Raw genomic sequence first — 20,995 nt, forward strand, 5'->3', positions numbered from 1 at the left:
ATCGAAAGGGCTGATGAAGTGGAATGATTTTATTTCAACGGCAAGATGTCTAGTTTCATGTAGCTGTTGCGGAGGATGGATGTTTATAAGTAGCAGTTTTGAGCAAAGATTTGACGAGAAAGACGTATTGGTATTTACTATTGAGCAGTCCGAGCAATTGAAACTTGACATAAAGTTCCTAAGTTGTATTTGAAGTTCGATCCGATAGAATATTCTCAACATTGATGATTGATCCTTTTTAAAACTCACCCGCACTAAGTTTAATCGCTTGTTTCGGTTTAAAAAATAAAAAATGCAATTCATTGGTTACATATGTTACGTTACGAATTATGTTATTTGATTGAAATGTTTATGATATGTTGTCTACTTAAGTTACGTCAATTTGTAAGAATATCAATAATACGTTCCGCTGGTACTGATGTTATACTCTTACGTACCGACAGTAATCTAGGAACGTAATATTCTTATTCACATACACAATAAGGATCGGGAAATGTGAGCAAAGTAACAGAACGATTAGTCTTTAGATATCTACTTTGAAACATTATAATAAATATGAATATATAATCTCATAGCATAATGGTGGGCAGCCCACGCTAGTGTTGTGTCCGCGAAAGGAGATGGTGTCGCTGGATGTTAGAAGAAGGATGTTTTAGGGTCAATGCTGTTTGTCGTTCGCGTTAGTTGCAATTTGTTATCTCTTGTCCCGACGGACTCGCCAGCATTAATGTGTCGACAGACTGTATAGCGGGTGGCGCGTAGACCTATACAAGATTGCATTGTTGTGAGCGCTCGCAGTTCATATTAAATGTCGACCTGAACCGTATACGTCTACATGTCATCTGAGTACGTATTCGAGCCGATGCGAGCTCTTTCGGATTGTTATGTCACGAGCTTTTAATACGTTGGATTTTTTCGAACGATGAGGGGAAATACGAAGGCTAAATTATATACGTCCCGAGCCGAAAGTAGGATTTAATATCCGGAAAAAGGAATTTAAATGAATGTATCAAATTACAAAATTGGTTTAACTAGTTTACAGGTCGGACATATTCCCCCGACACAACACAGCGTGGAGACTTAGGATAATTTAATTATACGCATATGTATCTCCATATATCGATGATCGATATTCTGTACTTTCTTCTTCTATCTAGAAACTACAGCTCTCTAACACCTTACTCTGGATCTGACCATGGAATGTTTCCACCATTTTATTAATTTAAACAACTTTTGGACACGGTCAACTTGCTTTGTATACTTGTATTATTCTAATAATTTTAAGTCAAGATTTTTATAAATTTCCTTTGAGATAAAAATGTTTTCCTGAATTATTTTACTTTAGATTGAATTTTCTTTTATATTTCCGTATCATAAGATCTAGTATAACGAGTTTTCCTATTTAACATCTGAGTGTCTATAACCGACTTAGTGAATAAGCACCAAGGTTTCACTCATGACTTTGAAAATAACCAAACCAACTAACAAAACAGAATTTCATACAGAAATTCGAAGATTTCTCGTTAAATTCAAAGTCTTGAGTGAAAGCATTTTATCTTTAAAAGTAATATAACTTATCGATTAAAGAGAGGAAGTAACTGTTGTTTTATTTCTTATCTTATCTTATATATTAATAGACTGTGGGACGATAGCTGCATATAAGAAATGGGTTATAGTCTCATTTTGAAGAGCTCCAGCCGTAGATGGGCAGAAAAATAAAAAAGATTCTTGACTGCAAGTTACTAAATTAATATTAATATCTTAATTCGATTTTTGTCCCAGTGATTATGGGAAGATAGCAGCACATAAAAAATGGTTAAGGTTTAATTTCAAAGAGCTCCTGCCGTAGATGTGCAGATAATTAAAGAGGATTCTTGATTGCAATTTATTAAATTGCTACGATTTAACAAAGAATTAATTTTAGAGAGCGGAAAAAAGTTACTGGCCGGTTGGAGTAATATAGTACGGCTGTATAAGAAAACAAATTAAAGTAAATTGTTTTCAACAAATTAAGGTTATAACTGAACTAATGTATACTATTAGATATTAAAACATTTATTTAAAAGAGGATTCCTCATTTTGGCGCCAAATGTAGATAAGTGACTTGCAGTTTATTATAAAATGAAATCAAAATAAAACCTGTCATAAGTTTCGAAATTCGTAAGAAATCTTTTGAATAAACGCGAAATTTCGCGGGAGACCCACTAGTGTGTATATAACTCAGGTAAGAAAATAAGTGTATTTGAAGCTTATTATTATCGTTTGGCCGGATCCAACTATTATAGTGAATATAATATAAAAATGTTATTTTCTGAAATTATAGTGATATTGACGAATTTCATTTGTACGATACCCATACTATGTGTACGATTTAATAAAAATGTAATACTTTATATTAAATATTATATAAATCGTTATTATCTGTATACTACAAGTGAGTATATATCACTTTGTCTATTAACCATTATAATATTATATTTTTAATCTGGTAACATAAACATTGACAGATACTCGTCATGGCGGGAAAATTGATTCTCGGATACATATTTTAAACTGCGTATTGAGTAAATCATTATTTATAATTCTTATAAAATGATATAAGAAAACCTAATAAACATCGTTTTATATCTTTGTTAGGACTAAGTTCTTACATATGTGTTACTAAGAAGTTAGCTTCAATACTATGGGACCAAAATATCTTAGTAACAATTTTAGATATTTCGTGACTCGCGAAATATCTGGAGAGAGTGTTATATACCTTTGCCTATCCCATCTGGGTATATTATAAAGCAACTACTTTAATATTATTTTTTGTTAATTGGGTTTTATTTTAACTTCAGGATTATAAGATCTATTAAATTAAAAAAGTATTCTGTGTACTAGTGTATTTATTAAGATGTTATAAAATACCACAAAAAGAAATTAGCAATCAGAGTCAAAACACAAATGAGTTAATGATACGCTCACGGCATGACATTTTTAGAATATTGAGTCTCAATCAGTGTACCTTTATGTTTAATTTAAGCCTTGCACAAAAGTTTTACAAACACGTGTCGATAGGGACTTTTCACAATTTCATTATATGGCGTCCGTACGTTAATGTAATTTTTTAGCTTCTTGGGTATTTATGCAAGGATGAACGTCTATTATGACCGGACTATTACCAGTACCTATTTTCTATTAGATTTTCTATTAGCTCCAGTTACGTCATTATAATGTTCCGCGCGTTCCTATTGCCTAATTTTATAATTATTAACCTATTTGTACATTGCAGGCATTGTTTAAATCAAACTTCTCCTTTACCAGATTTATTTAGATCAAGGAAAATACTTTCAGTATGTACATCTATAAAAATGAGAACTACTTGAACATCCAGGTAATGCATTGATGTATTGATCCCTCCAACTCGCGAATGCGCTCTGTACAGAAATTTTTAGATTTAATTTAGTCGAGTCAGTGCTTGCTTTGAGGTAAGACGTGTTTCATTTAAAATATTTTATTTTAGGTGTGGTTCAAAATTTTTTAGACTGTTAAAAAAAGAGATGTGTGTGATTGTGATTGCTCCGAGGATTGTGAAATTTAATGAGAAGTAACGGTCTTTTAATAATTACTCCCGAATTATAATTTTCAATATTACAATATTATAGTCTGTGTTGCACTTATTGTGAAATGTAATTTTATTGGGGAATCTAGGAAAACCATGAATATTAGTCAATTTATATATCCTTCTCTTATTGTTATTTGTAAAGCGTTACTTTATAGCTCGGATAATTTAATTCTGCCGATTGTGTAGTCTAGTTGCACCTAGACATGCATTGATATCTTGATTTCTCTTAGCTCGCGAATGTTCTTTAACTGAATAGGCACGGCGATAGTTTTGATGTATGACATTTTTTTTTAATATTGTCTTTTAGAGTAGTTTTTAAACTTGTGCCAGTGTTCAAAACATAAATCCAAGGATTGTGGAAATTAATTAGAAATTACATTTTTATTTTAAATTTGCTGGCTATGATTATTAATGGGATCAGTGTTTTGACAAAGAAGTGAATTTCTGACCAATAAGCCTGCTTCAATCGTTTGTTGCACATCATGCACGCGCAACTGGCGGCCCGGATAACTTAGCTCCATAGATTATGCAGCGGAGTTGCATCTAGGCATGCGTCGATGTATTGATATCTTTAATCTGGTGAATGCGCTCTGAATTTGCAATTTTAACTTAGTCGAGCCAGTAAGAGCTTGTTTTATTTAAAATATTGTGTTATTGGTGCGGTTCATAAAATTTTCAGACTGTTAAGAACAGATATGTTTTAGTTGACTGCCTAATTTCCGATGATTGCTTCAAGGATTGTGAAGAAATATCGTATTTATTGAATTAAAATAATTTCAGAATTATAAAGTTCGAGCTAATTTTCATTTTATAAAAAAGAATTTGACTTAAAAAATACACGAAGGTTTGACCACAAACTATTTTCATCTGTTTTTATATAAAGACAACATTGACCTTCTTAATCTTTTCTCATTTGTTGCATTTCGGTCCGGATATTTAACCTCTATCGATTGGGTAGTATGGTTAGCTTCTAGGCATGCGCTGATGTATCGATTTCTCATAACTCGCGGATGCACTTTGTAATTGCAATTCATATTGAGTTGACTAAACTTAATTTAGAAAAACAACTTTTCTGATGTTAGACGCCCTTGTTAGAGGTGTTTAGAATGGTCTATGAATCAGAGTCAAAATCAAAAATCTACCATAGGTTCGGAAATATATACATTATTGAAATGCAAAGGGCACGGTAACCCAATAGATATCTTATCCTCTATCCATTCTTAAAAATTTGTTTCGCTGTTTAGGTAAATAGTTTAATTAAGTAGGAAAAATCGCGCTTCATGGAAAATATTAAAGACTTCATTATTTCGTTAAGTAATTTTTATATTCCATATTGGTAGGTACTCAATATAAATATTGTTTTAGATTCCAGGCCGCCTTCGTGAAATAGTTCTACGAACAACCGCTACGGTGATCTAACCGTTTACGAAGCTTGGAGCGAGTCGCGATGCCGGCTACAGTAGAAGATGAGGCGCCCAACATCATCATCAAAGGTGATTATACAATCCAGATTATCTAATATTGAGCTACATGGCAAAATAAAAATAATTATTTTGATTATAATGTATGTATTTTAAAATAACCGAACTAGCTGTTCAGTTAGTAGCCCTCTTAGTAAAAGAAAATTGAATTAGGTAATGGGAAATGATTTAGGTATATATTTTTACGCATTGTTGTGTGCGGTTAAATAGCCCCAAATCTCTACAAGCGAAGAGGAGGGCGTTACCCAGCTGTAGGACATTTAAGGAATGTTAATAATAATGACTAGATGATTGTGGCATCGAATCTTAAAGTATCATCACACCTATACATTTTTTGCTCAAATATATTTGCTCAATCGTTCTATATATAAAATTATTGACAAGTTATAACTAACAATTTTTAGGCACGGCGCAATGCGCGAAGTTGCTCTCGCATATTCGAAACATCACCGACTCGACTCAACTCGTAGAGGGACCGACTGAAATCCGTCAGTACCTCGGACTTTGGCTGAACCTCCCCTGACGAACTGACGTCATGAGGCTCTGAAGAGGCAAGCTCCGCATCGTGTGGGGTTCACGACAACGGCGTACATAACGGCATCATCTGACCAGGGCGACTTTACCGACGACAGCTTCTAATACATTAATGTGTGTTTATTTAATATTCGACATTATTATATAATCTTCATAGATAATATCACTGATATAAATGCGCACTTATGCATAACGAATATAATAATTTTCGCCACGTGTATTTGGTACAAGGGACGGAGACTATCGTACACTAAAGTGCTTCACGGAGCACTCAGGCGCGGTAGTATTTGTTTACGAGGAATATACATCTTCTGTTTGGGCTTGCTGTAAAGTTCACGATCACGAAAAGTTTTGCCTTATTGGGAAAAAGTTGGATGCTCTAACATCTGTACGCAAATACCTTAGACGCAGAGTGGATAGTCTGGATGGCAAATTTGAAAAATTCGGATGTTATCACTAGTTCCCCGACTGGTGGTAAATGGTGGCTCAGGGATTTAGAGTATAGTTCGAGATAAGGAGGTAATAGGCAGGTTTCATGCGAACGGTAACAGATTGATTATTTTTAAAATGAAAAGTAGACATAGACGGGAGACAGAAGGTAATATATCACTAATTGACTCCAAGATTTCTGAACGTTTTATACTTTTGTTAATAACTTCTCATACAATAATAATGTAATGATAAAATTGTAACAATAGACAAAATGATAGAAAAATACCATGACGACATTAGCAAAATTTCAATAGAGCATTAAAATTTCAACTTCGATCGACATAGATGCGCATTTATGAAACTATATATACTTTATAAAGTATATATACTTTCCCCTGTGTGAATTTGAAGGTATTTATCTTGATATTATGGGAACGGTCACACAGGTGAAGGTTTTAATTAATCAATTATATTATTAGTATAGAATATAGATGCTTACGTTTTCACAGTCGAAAGAAACGGTTGAGAGTCACTTTACACCACATTCAGATGGGACCTAAAGAATTGCAACAATTGGACATTTATGGGAAAATTAAACACAATAAAGAGATAAGCATACTTTCTCCGATTCTTTCGATCTGTGTTAATGCTATTCGCCACATTTCAGAGGAAATGTCTTAGGGAAGGATTTTGGAAATACATTTTCAGAGAATGGCATATATACTCTTGAATGGACTAGATGTTGTGATGGCGTTTTGGATCGCGATGTTGAGACGGCGCAAGTTAGCTGCAGTTGAGAATGTCTGTCGGATCAACTTTATTATTCTTACACGATCGCGGTCAAGCCCTTATATTAACAGCTTGGATGTTCGGAAACTGTTTTATTGACGCCAAATGTGACGTTAAATTTACCGATTGAGACGACTGACGAGACTGTGTTATTTACTTTGGCCAATCGAGTTGGAGTAAATAGCATGGCGCTTGTCTTCCCGGACTTGACGATTAAAAACAAGTGCTTGCTCCCGTTAATTAAGAAAACATAAAATGCGAAGATACTCACCAAAGGAATTTTGCCTTATTTACAATTTAATATTTCTGACTTCAAGGAAAACTCGCTTAGCAATCATTACGACAAATTTATTGTCGAGAAGTAGCTGATTCCCGAAACTGGGGATAGTGAAACATTTAACATAATTGGACGGAGTATCATAATTTTCGCCAGATATACATTTATACACGATTATTTACTGATATATATGTGTCGTATTTTTGAGATGTTTGTTCATGATTCATGGCAGTCGCAATGGTCAAACGGTCATGGGCAAATCGTGTTTTTTATACATAATAATACAAAAATATGCGGTAGGACGGGTACAGAGAGGGATTCATACAATGACTCGACGCTGCCAATAATGTTTGTTGATCGAAGCGCGGACGGCTGCGTCGGACCGTTGTATGCCCTCAGTTCGGATCGTATGAACAAAGCGAAACTCATAGACCTCTATAAAAGCAATAACTGTTGTGTGTATTTTGTTCGGATTACTTTGGTCATTCGCAATATATTAGCATAACAGCAACCTAGAAACTACCTCATGGTGCTCACGGTTAGGTTTCAGGATCTCCTCGGCCACCCGGCCAATACACCTTTTCACGGCTATTTGGAGGCGATCTCAGAAACTGGACGCGCTTTATAAATATAGATAATTATTTTAATATAGATTAACACTCCACTCGTGACATCTGGAGTGATACACAACGAGAGTATTTTTAAAAATCCGCGAAGTATTCTGTAAACAAGCAATATTATACAATTTTATGAAGTTTTTCGTAGTTTTAGATCTAAGCACGACGCAGGCGCGGCGCTTTTCCTTTGACGGCATTACAGTTGTTTTCAACTTATTCTTACCTCACCGCTCAATAAATTAACGACAGTCTTTTTATCTGATCTAACTTCATTTTTAAGCAGTGGCGGCGTCGTGTTTACGCAGTAATTTAGCAACGTCAAAAAGTATGTGCCTTAAAGAGGAAATATTATTTTAGAGCGCTTTGTATGTGTACAGACAGTTTAGTAGCGTTTAGCAAAGATAGATGACGACGTTATTTTTAAGAGAGAAGCGATAGATTAGATTTATTATTTAACGATGTATGAGTAGATAGCATCCGTATTGATGTTTGTACACAGACAATGCACACCGTTACAAGTAAGCGATATGGCGAATATTGTGATATGCTATGCGAGTTCCATGCACTAGTCGATAGCCGACCGACACCGGCCGTGACACATACCCCGGACTTGACTTTATGGTATTTTTCATTTCCACCGGCATAATCGCTTTTTACTCAATGTGTGGATAAAGTCTATGTTTAACATCTCGCAGATGATCCGTTGACAGTTTCGTAGTTCTCCGGAGTACTTAGAGTTCATTACGTTGCGTGGTTTAGGGTACGTGCCTTAGTTTATTCTAGTGTAGTCTATGAAAATGTCATCAGTCGGTCACGATTCACCATCCAGAGGGCCCGGAGACTTACCCAACTGTCAGTTATAATGAGTGCCTCAAGGTTTAACTGCGGCGATCCATTGAGTAACAGCGCACATGTTGGTCAATTTTAATTTTAATATTAATATTGGTTCTCGTTGGGTTATCTTACGATTAGCGACCATTTGTTCAAGTGTTAGTTACATTTTCTATGATAATTTAATGATGAGTTCGTGTACGTGTGATCATCAGTTAATTACTTTATGATGCGGTTTGAAGTTATATAAGGGTCTGACTTAATACTATCAGTTCGCAGGCGTCATCTAACTGGAAGAACAGACGATTATAAATAACTTCAGATCATTTTTTATTAGTATATATACTTTAGTAAAATATTAATGCTGTACGAAATCGTCAATAACAGTTTCAATACATATTAAGAATGAATCGAAAGGGCTGATGAAGTGGAATGATTTTATTTCAACGGCAAGATGTCTAGTTTCATGTAGCTGTTGCGGAGGATGGATGTTTATAAGTAGCAGTTTTGAGCAAAGATTTGACGAGACAGACGTATTGGTATTTACTATTGAGCAGTCCGAGCAATTGAAACTTGACATAAAGTTCCTAAGTTGTATTTGAAGTTCGATCCGATAGAATATTTTCAACATTGATGATTGATCCTTTTTAAAACTCACCCGCACTCAGTTTAATCGCTTGTTTCGGTTTAAAAAATAAAAAATGCAATTCATTGGTTACATATGTTACGTTACGAATTATGTTATTTGATTGAAATGTTTATGATATGTTGTCTACTTAAGTTACGTCAATTTGTAAGAATATCAATAATACGTTCCGCTGGTACTGATGTTATACTCTTACGTACCGACAGTAATCTAGGAACGTAATATTCTTATTCACATACACAATAAGGATCGGGAAATGTGAGCAAAGTAACAGAACGATTAGTCTTTAGATATCTACTTTGAAACATTATAATAAATATGAATATATAATCTCATAGCATAATGGTGGGCAGCCCACGCTAGTGTTGTGTCCGCGAAAGGAGATGGTGTCGCTGGATGTTAGAAGAAGGATGTTTTAGGGTCAATGCTGTTTGTCGTTCGCGTTAGTTGCAATTTGTTATCTCTTGTCCCGACGGACTCGCCAGCATTAATGTGTCGACAGACTGTATAGCGGGTGGCGCGTAGACCTATACAAGATTGCATTGTTGTGAGCGCTCGCAGTTCATATTAAATGTCGACCTGAACCGTATACGTCTACATGTCATCTGAGTACCTATTCGAGCCGATGCGAGCTCTTTCGGATTGTTATGTCACGAGCTTTTAATACGTTGGATTTTTTCGAACGATGAGGGGAAATACGAAGGCTAAATTATATACGTCCCGAGCCGAAAGTAGGATTTAATATCCGGAAAAAGGAATTTAAATGAATGTATCAAATTACAAAATTGGTTTAACTAGTTTACAGGTCGGACATATTCCCCCGACACAACACAGCGTGGAGACTTAGGATAATTTAATTATACGCATATGTATCTCCATATATCGATGATCGATATTCTGTACTTTCTTCTTCTATCTAGAAACTACAGCTCTCTAACACCTTACTCTGGACCTGACCATGGAATGTTTCCACCATTTTATTAATTTAAACAACTTTTGGACACGGTCAACTTGCTTTGTATACTTGTATCAATTATAAATCTTAACAATTTTAAGTGAAGTTTTTTATAAATTTCCTTTGAAATAAAAATGTTTTCCTGAATCATTTAATGTGTACTTCAGATTTAATTTTATTTTATATTTCCGTATCATAAGATCTAATATGTATTACGATTTTTCTATTTAACATCTGAGTGTCTATAACCGACTTAGTGAATAAGCACCAAGGTTTCACTCATGACTTTGAAAATAACCAAACCAACTAACAAAACAGAATTTCATACAGAAAATCGAAGATTTCTCGTTAAATTCAAAGTCTTGAGTGAAAGCATTTTTAATTTAAAACTAATTTATCTTATGGAATAAAGTAATAGAGGAATTAACTTTTGTTTTACTTATTATCAATGGATAAAAATGTTTAATTTTGGGATTATTCAAACCTAAACTATAATATCTAATGTCGCTAAAAATACATATCAAGACATCACATAATAACATCACACAATCAGTGTGATGCTAACATCTTCCGAGAATCATTTTCGAAAGGAAATCTCTGTATTTTTCCACAGAAAGTAACGAAGACTTTATTTTATCCTGTCAGTGCTGACTTTGGTGTCGTCGTTTAGCTACCCCTTTCCCATTCTGGCAAGGTGATAATGAGTAATCTGTTCTTCATACCACGAATAAATCTGTGGACATTCGTTCATTTTATGTACCCAAGTTCCTATCTCATTTCCTATCACCACAGATCGTAGTTGTTCAGTGTCATTGGCTTCAATCCTCGTGATGCGCAGTCAGCAGGATTGACATTAGTTGACACGTGTCCCCACTGCTCAAAATTAATGATTGTAAGAATATGTGACACTCGGTTACTCACACACGTCACCCATCGATTCACAGGTCCTCGTATGTCTCTATGTCTTCTTCGGGATCGTGATTTGGAGTTTGATCTACGGGTAAGGTTACTGGAATAGATTTGGAAGACTTGGGAAAGTGTCAAAAAACCCATTGAATCGAAGAAAATTCAAATTAAAACTCAAAGCTAAATTCGATAAATAAATTACATATTTATATTCTATTTCATTTTCGAGAATATATGAGAGCATCAAATATTTTCGAATATATAAATTTAAAAATATATATATTCTTCCATGCTTCAAACCTTATAATTGGTTTCATTGGATTTTATTTGTGGTCAACAATGTTTAATAAACAAAGGATATATATTGACTTCCGTTTTAGTGTCCTGCAATACATCAATTATTGATAAGAATAAAACAATCTACTGAAATTATTTTGAAAAATTACCTGAAATTGTTAAAACCCAAATTAAAATAAAAAGAGGTATTTGTTATATTAGTTTGACGTGCAGTTTTTGCTATATTTATAATAATAAAGACTCATAAAGACTTTGTTTCTGACAACATGACATATGACCAATAGATGGCAAGCTCTAGGCATGCGTCGATCAATTGATTTCTCTTAACTCGCGGATGAGCACTTTGATAACAATTTCAACTTAGTCGAGTCAGTGATAGCTTTGAGGTAAGACGTGTTTTATTTAATATATTTTGTTTTTTTTAAATTGTTTCCTACATTTATCCCAGTGTTCAAAAATATAAGTTTGTATAAATGTACCTAAGTGCAAAAAATCTGAGTCCAAAGATAGCGCAAGTTAAACACAAATTATTTAGATATTTATAACCTTCTTCCATTCGTTGATTTTATGCGCGCGCAACTTTATAGCCCAGATAATTTAGCTCTATAGATTGTGTATTTGAGTTGCATCTAGGCGAGCTTTTACAAATTTCTCCTATGAAAGTCGCGAATGCGCCCTGCAATTTGGTCGATGTATTGATTTTTCTCAACTCGGGTCTGCGCACTGCGATTGTAATTTTTACTTAATCGTAAATAGTCTGTGTTTGTCTGTGTTTTGGTTTACGTGAATTTATTCCGGTTTCCAAAATTGAAATAATTTTCTTGAGTACCCAAATTCCGCGTGTCTGTTGATTATAATATTTATTAACAAAAAAAAAAAACAATTTAAACATCATCGATTTAGCAAATGCAACCTTTATTATAATGCAAGGTTTATTAATTTTATTATTATATCATTATTTATGATTAGCTACGGTACCTATACTTTATCAGTGGATAGACACGAATAAGACAAAGAACAAAGATTACTCGTTTTTATTTAACTTTAACTTTTAGTGTTTCCTTATTAGTCTGTAGTTAGTTATGCACTCAGTTGAACTTACTCGATTTAAATATTATTTAAGATTCAAAGCTGCCTTCGTAAAAGAACTATCGCCAGCGTGGTCTCACCTGGACAGGCTTGAAGCGAGTTGCGCATACCCAAGAATCAGTGGCAAGGCCTCGCAATGACGTCTGCAGTAGAAGAGGATGAGCCTGGCATCTCCATTAAAGGTGATTACACAATTCAGATTATCTAATTGTTAATACATTAATAACTGAAAAAATAAGTTGTTCATAAAGCATATTCTAAAGATAGTCCAAACCACGATGACGCGTCCCACTATTTTCCGCAAGGGAAAAGCGTGAGGTGCGGGAAGCTCAACCCAAGCACTAAGTGAGAGTGACAAGTGTGGTAAATAACATCCCAGTCTTCTCTTTAAGCTATCCTTCAGTAGAGGAATTACCTTTACTCAGCTACAGGACATTTACAAACTCTTACTTTCTATAGCACTACAATAATAATGACCAAATAATTGAGGTATTACATTTTAATTAAAAATATTCCATTGCTACACATATATACTGTTTATGAATCTAAATTTTAATTCCTAATTTTTATACATTTTCGGAAAGCTAAGTAAACGATTATGTTTTTAAAATAATCTGCAGAACAATTTTTATAACGATTTTTTTTGTTTTTCAGGCATATTTGAGGGAAAAAAATAAAAAATTTATTGAAATAATATCGTTTTTCGTCTCGCATTTTTAAATTTGGACCGATAATTATTGTTTAAATATTGAAAAATATCCAGTGCTTAATCGTTTTTATAAATCAGAAGAAAAAAATAGATTTTAATTGATACTTTTTTTTAAATAAATTTTTGAAGTTGCATTTTGGACTTATTTTGAAAAAATCTAAAAAACGAGATAACTCAACAATGGTTCACTTTTGCATGATGCATATGGGGGTTAAAATTATCGCAAATAATCACCCCTATCACCCCCTAACGGGAATACGTCGAATTACCAATAACCCTGCATTTAATCTCAATTAAAACATTTTAGGCACGGCGCACTGCGCGAACATTTGTCCTCCGAGCGTCACTGACTCGGCTCAACTGGTAAAGGCATGGCTTGAAACCCGTCAGCACCTCGGGCTTTTGCTGAACCTCCCCTGACAAACTGACGTCATGAGGCTCTGAAGAGGCAAGCTCCGCATCGTGTGGGGTTCACGACAACGGCGTACATAACGGCATCATCTGACCAGGGCGACTTTACCGACGACAGCTTCTAATACATTAATGTGTGTTTATTTAATATTCGACATTATTATATAATCTTCATAGATAATATCACTGATATAAATGCGCACTTATGCATAACGAATATAATAATTTTCGCCACGTGTATTTGGTACAAGGGACGGAGACTATCGTACACCAAAGTGCTTCACGGAGCACTCAGGCGCGGTAGTATTTGTTTACGAGGAATATACATCTTCTGTATGGGCTTGCTGTAAAGTTCACGATCACGAAAAGTTTTGCCTTATTGGGAAAAAGTTGGATGCTCTAACATCTGTACGCAAATACCTTAGACGCAGAGTGGATAGTCTGGATGGCAAATTTGAAAAATTCGGATGTTATCACTAGTTCCCCGACTGGTGGTAAATGGTGGCTCAGGGATTTAGAGTATAGTTCGAGATAAGGAGGTAATAGGCAGGTTTCATGCGAACGGTAACAGATTGATTATTTTTAAAATGAAAAGTAGACATAGACGGGAGACAGAAGGTAATATATCACTAATTGACTCCAAGATTTCTGAACGTTTTATACTTTTGTTAATAACTTCTCATACAATAATAATGTAATGATAAAATTGTAACAATAGACAAAATGATAGAAAAATACCATGACGACATTAGCAAAATTTCAATAGAGCATTAAAATTTCAACTTCGATCGACATAGATGCGCATTTATGAAACTATATATACTTTATAAAGTATATATACTTTCCCCTGTGTGAATTTGAAGGAATTTATCTTGATATTATGGGAACGGTCACACAGGTGAAGGTTTTAATTAATCAATTATATTATTAGTATAGAATATAGATGCTTACGTTTTCACAGTCGAAAGAAACGGTTGAGAGTCACTTTACACCACATTCAGATCGGACCTAAAGAATTGCAACAATTGGACATTTATGGGAAAATTCAACACAATAAAGAGATAAGCATACTTTCTCCGATTCTTTCGATCTGTGTTAATGCTATTCGCCACATTTCAGAGGAAATGGCTTAGGGAAGGATTTTGGAAATACATTTTCAGAGAATGGCATATATACTCTTGAATGGACTAGATTTTGTGATGGCGTTTTGGATCGCGATTTTGAGACGGCGCAAGTTAGCTACAGTTGAGAATGTCTGTCGGATCAACTTTATTATTCTTACACTATCGCGGTCAAGCCCTTATATTAACAGCTTGGATGTTCGGAAACTGTTTTATTGACGCCAAATGTGACGTTAAATTTACCGATTGAGACGACTGACGAGACTGTGTTATTTACTTTGGCCAATCGAGTTGGAGTAAATAGCATGGCGCTTGTCTTCCCGGACTTGACGATTAAAAACAAGTGCTTGCTCCCGTTAATTAAGAAAACATAAAATGCGAAGATACTCACCAAAGGAATTTTGCCTTATTTACAATTTAATATTTCTGACTTCAAGGAAAACTCGCTTAGCAATCATTACGACAAATTTATTGTCGAGAAGTAGCTGATTCCCGAAACTGGGGATAGTGAAACATTCAACATAATTGGACAGAGTATCATAATTTTCGCCAGATATACATTTATACACGATTATTTACTGATATATATGTGTCGTATTTTTGAGATGTTTGTTCATGATTCATGGCAGTCGCAATGGTCAAACGGTCATGGGCAAATCGTGTTTTTTATACATAATAATACAAAAATATGCGGTAGGACGGGTACAGAGAGGGATTCATACAATGACTCGACGCTGCCAATAATGTTTGTTGATCGAAGCGCGGACGGCTGCGTCGGACCGTTGTATGCCCTCAGTTCGGATCGTATGAACAAAGCGAAACTCATAGACCTCTATAAAAGCAATAACTGTTGTGTGTATTTTGTTCGGATTACTTTGGTCATTCGCAATATATTAGCATAACAGCAACCTAGAAACTACCTCATGGTGCTCACGGTTAGGTTTCAGGATCTCCTCGGCCACCCGGCCAATACACCTTTTCACGGCTATTTGGAGGCGATCTCAGAAACTGGACGCGCTTTATAAATATAGATAATTATTTTAATATAGATTAACACTCCACTCGTGACATCTGGAGTGATACACAACGAGAGTATTTTTAAAAATCCGCGAAGTATTCTGTAAACAAGCAATATTATACAATTTTATGAAGTTTTTCGTAGTTTTAGATCTAAGCACGACGCAGGCGCGGCGCTTTTCCTTTGACGGCATTACAGTTGTTTTCAACTTATTCTTACCTCACCGCTCAATAAATTAACGACAGTCTTTTTATCTGATCTAACTTCATTTTTAAGCAGTGGCGGCGTCGTGTTTACGCAGTAATTTAGCAACGTCAAAAAGTATGTGCCTTAAAGAGGAAATATTATTTTAGAGCGCTTTGTATGTGTACAGACAGTTTAGTAGCGTTTAGCAAAGATAGATGACGACGTTATTTTTAAGAGAGAAGCGATAGATTAGATTTATTATTTAACGATGTATGAGTAGATAGCATCCGTATTGATGTTTGTACACAGACAATGCACACCGTTACAAGTAAGCGATATGGCGAATATTGTGATATGCTATGCGAGTTCCATGCACTAGTCGATAGCCGACCGACACCGGCCGTGACACATACCCCGGACTTGACTTTATGGTATTTTTCATTTCCACCGGCATAATCGCTTTTTACTCAATGTGTGGATAAAGTCTATGTTTAACATCTCGCAGATGATCCGTTGACAGTTTCGTAGTTCTCCGGAGTACTTAGAGTTCATTACGTTGCGTGGTTTAGGGTACGTGCCTTAGTTTATTCTAGTGTAGTCTATGAAAATGTCATCAGTCGGTCACGATTCACCATCCAGAGGGCCCGGAGACTTACCCAACTGTCAGTTATAATGAGTGCCTCAAGGTTTAACTGCGGCGATCCATTGAGTAACAGCGCACATGTTGGTCAATTTTAATTTTAATATTAATATTGGTTCTCGTTGGGTTATCTTACGATTAGCGACCATTTGTTCAAGTGTTAGTTACATTTTCTATGATAATTTAATGATGAGTTCGTGTACGTGTGATCATCAGTTAATTACTTTATGATGCGGTTTGAAGTTATATAAGGGTCTGACTTAATACTATCAGTTCGCAGGCGTCATCTAACTGGAAGAACAGACGATTATAAATAACTTCAGATCATTTTTTATTAGTATATATACTTTAGTAAAATATTAATGCTGTACGAAATCGTCAATAACAGTTTCAATACATATTAAGAATGAATCGAAAGGGCTGATGAAGTGGAATGATTTTATTTCAACGGCAAGATGTCTAGTTTCATGTAGCTGTTGCGGAGGATGGATGTTTATAAGTAGCAGTTTTGAGCAAAGATTTGACGAGAAAGACGTATTGGTATTTACTATTGAGCAGTCCGAGCAATTGAAACTTGACATAAAGTTCCTAAGTTGTATTTGAAGTTCGATCCGATAGAATATTTTCAACATTGATGATTGATCCTTTTTAAAACTCACCCGCACTAAGTTTAATCGCTTGTTTCGGTTTAAAAAATAAAAAATGCAATTCATTGGTTACATATGTTACGTTACGAATTATGTTATTTGATTGAAATGTTTATGATATGTTGTCTACTTAAGTTACGTCAATTTGTAAGAATATCAATAATACGTTCCGCTGGTACTGATGTTATACTCTTACGTACCGACAGTAATCTAGGAACGTAATATTCTTATTCACATACACAATAAGGATCGGGAAATGTGAGCAAAGTAACAGAACGATTAGTCTTTAGATATCTACTTTGAAACATTATAATAAATATGAATATATAATCTCATAGCATAATGGTGGGCAGCCCACGCTAGTGTTGTGTCCGCGAAAGGAGATGGTGTCGCTGGATGTTAGAAGAAGGATGTTTTAGGGTCAATGCTGTTTGTCGTTCGCGTTAGTTGCAATTTGTTATCTCTTGTCCCGACGGACTCGCCAGCATTAATGTGTCGACAGACTGTATAGCGGGTGGCGCGTAGACCTATACAAGATTGCATTGTTGTGAGCGCTCGCAGTTCATATTAAATGTCGACCTGAACCGTATACGTCTACATGTCATCTGAGTACCTATTCGAGCCGATGCGAGCTCTTTCGGATTGTTATGTCACGAGCTTTTAATACGTTGGATTTTTTCGAACGATGAGGGGAAATACGAAGGCTAAATTATATACGTCCCGAGCCGAAAGTAGGATTTAATATCCGGAAAAAGGAATTTAAATGAATGTATCAAATTACAAAATTGGTTTAACTAGTTTACAGGTCGGACATATTCCCCCGACACAACACAGCGTGGAGACTTAGGATAATTTAATTATACGCATATGTATCTCCATATATCGATGATCGATATTCTGTACTTTCTTCTTCTATCTAGAAACTACAGCTCTCTAACACCTTACTCTGGACCTGACCATGGAATGTTTCCACCATTTTATTAATTTAAACAACTTTTGGACACGGTCAACTTGCTTTGTATACTTGTATTATTCTAATAATTTTAAGTCAAGATTTTTATAAATTTCCTTTGAGATAAAAATGTTTTCCTGAATTATTTTACTTTAGATTGAATTTTCTTTTATATTTCCGTATCATAAGATCTAGTATAACGAGTTTTCCTATTTAACATCTGAGTGTCTATAACCGACTTAGTGAATAAGCACCAAGGTTTCACTCATGACTTTGAAAATAACCAAACCAACTAACAAAACAGAATTTCATACAGAAATTCGAAGATTTCTCGTTAAATTCAAAGTCTTGAGTGAAAGCATTTTATCTTTAAAAGTAATATAACTTATCGATTAAAGAGAGGAAGTAACTGTTGTTTTATTTCTTATCTTATCTTATATATTAATAGACTGTGGGACGATAGCTGCATATAAGAAATGGGTTATAGTCTCATTTTGAAGAGCTCCAGCCGTAGATGGGCAGAAAAATAAAAAAGATTCTTGACTGCAAGTTACTAAATTAATATTAATATCTTAATTCGATTTTTGTCCCAGTGATTATGGGAAGATAGCAACACATAAAAATGGTTAAGGTTTAATTTCAAAGAGCTCCTGCCGTAGATGTGCAGATAATTAAAGAGGATTCTTGATTGCAATTTATTAAATTGCTACGATTTAACAAAGAATTAATTTTAGAGAGCGGAAAAAAGTTACTGGCCGGTTGGAGTAATATAGTACGGCTGTATAAGAAAACAAATTAAAGTAAATTGTTTTCAACAAATTAAGGTTATAACTGAACTAATGTATACTATTAGATATTAAAACATTTATTTAAAAGAGGATTCCTCATTTTGGCGCCAAATGTAGATAAGTGACTTGCAGTTTATTATAAAATGAAATCAAAATAAAACCTGTCATAAGTTTCGAAATTCGTAAGAAATCTTTTGAATAAACGCGAAATTTCGCGGGAGACCCACTAGTGTGTATATAACTCAGGTAAGAAAATAAGTGTATTTGAAGCTTATTATTATCGTTTGGCCGGATCCAACTATTATAGTGAATATAATATAAAAATGTTATTTTCTGAAATTATAGTGATATTGACGAATTTCATTTGTACGATACCCATACTATGTGTACGATTTAATAAAAATGTAATACTTTATATTAAATATTATATAAATCGTTATTATCTGTATACTACAAGTGAGTATATATCACTTTGTCTATTAACCATTATAATATTATATTTTTAATCTGGTAACATAAACATTGACAGATACTCGTCATGGCGGGAAAATTGATTCTCGGATACATATTTTAAACTGCGTATTGAGTAAATCATTATTTATAATTCTTATAAAATGATATAAGAAAACCTAATAAACATCGTTTTATATCTTTGTTAGGACTAAGTTCTTACATATGTGTTACTAAGAAGTTAGCTTCAATACTATGGGACCAAAATATCTTAGTAACAATTTTAGATATTTCGTGACTCGCGAAATATCTGGAGAGAGTGTTATATACCTTTGCCTATCCCATCTGGGTATATTATAAAGCAACTACTTTAATATTATTTTTTGTTAATTGGGTTTTATTTTAACTTCAGGATTATAAGATCTATTAAATTAAAAAAGTATTCTGTGTACTAGTGTATTTATTAAGATGTTATAAAATACCACAAAAAGAAATTAGCAATCAGAGTCAAAACACAAATGAGTGAATGATACGCTCACGGCATGACATTTTTAGAATATTGAGTCTCAATCAGTGTACCTTTATGTTTAATTTAAGCCTTGCACAAAAGTTTTACAAACACGTGTCGATAGGGACTTTTCACAATTTCATTATATGGCGTCCGTACGTTAATGTAATTTTTTAGCTTCTTGGATATTTATGCAAGGGTGAACGTCTATTATGACCGGACTATTACCAGTACCTATTTTCTATTAGATTTTCTATTAGCTCCAGTTACGTCATTATAATGTTCCGCGCGTTCCTTTTGCCTAGTTTTATAAATATTATATTATTGTCCATTGCAGGCATTGCTTAAATCAAACTTCTCTTTTACCAGATTTATTTAGATCAAGGAAAATACTTTCAGTATGTACATCTATAAAAATGAGAACTACTTGAACTAGTGCTGGGAGTTTTTTTCAGAAACGGTTTTAAGAACTAGTTATTTTATAAAGAACGAACGAACTGTTTCTTGATTATGGGACATATAACTTTAAAACGAACGAGACGACACACGGCACCGGCGGCCGTCGTTTTGGTACTGTTTCGCGAAACGTTTTCGATCACGTGTAACTGACTAAACACTCTATGTTGATCGTCGTAAGGAGTACTGTTGTATGAATATTAAACCAGTTATAAGAAACTACTTTGGATTTGAAGTAACGAATATGCTACAATGAATCTTATTCATAAAGAAATACAATACAAATTAGTTTGTAGAAGAATAAACTAAATCGAAAAACCATTTTGTTGGTACTGCTGCACGAACCGGTTTCGATCACGTGTAACTGACTAAACACTCTATTTTGATCACCGTAAGGACTACTATTGTATGAATATTAAACCAGTTATAAGAAACTACTTTGGATTTGAAGTGACGAATATGCTACAATGAATCTTATTCTTAAAGAAATACAATACAAATTTGGTTGTAGAAGAATAAACTAAATTGAAAAACCATTTTGTTGGTACTGCTGCGCGAACCGGTTTCGATCACGTGTAACTGACTAAACACTCTATTTTTATCGCCCTAAGGACTACTATTGTATGTATATTAAACCAGTTATAAGAA

General features: G+C 34.4%; 1 long non-coding RNA gene across 1 annotated transcript; it reads left to right on the forward strand.

The window, feature by feature from the left end:
• Positions 1-11,699: 11,699 nt before the first annotated feature.
• On the forward strand, positions 11,700-14,389 carry LOC135194658 (uncharacterized). Its single transcript, XR_010309883.1, has 3 exons — positions 11,700-11,758; positions 12,496-12,643; positions 13,478-14,389. It is a non-coding gene; the product is annotated as an uncharacterized LOC135194658 (long non-coding RNA).
• The last annotated feature ends 6,606 nt before the right edge of the window (positions 14,390-20,995 follow it).

The sequence above is a fragment of the Vanessa tameamea genome, chromosome Z (assembly GCF_037043105.1).
Source record: "Vanessa tameamea isolate UH-Manoa-2023 chromosome Z, ilVanTame1 primary haplotype, whole genome shotgun sequence".
Taxonomy (NCBI): Eukaryota; Metazoa; Arthropoda; class Insecta; order Lepidoptera; family Nymphalidae; genus Vanessa; species Vanessa tameamea.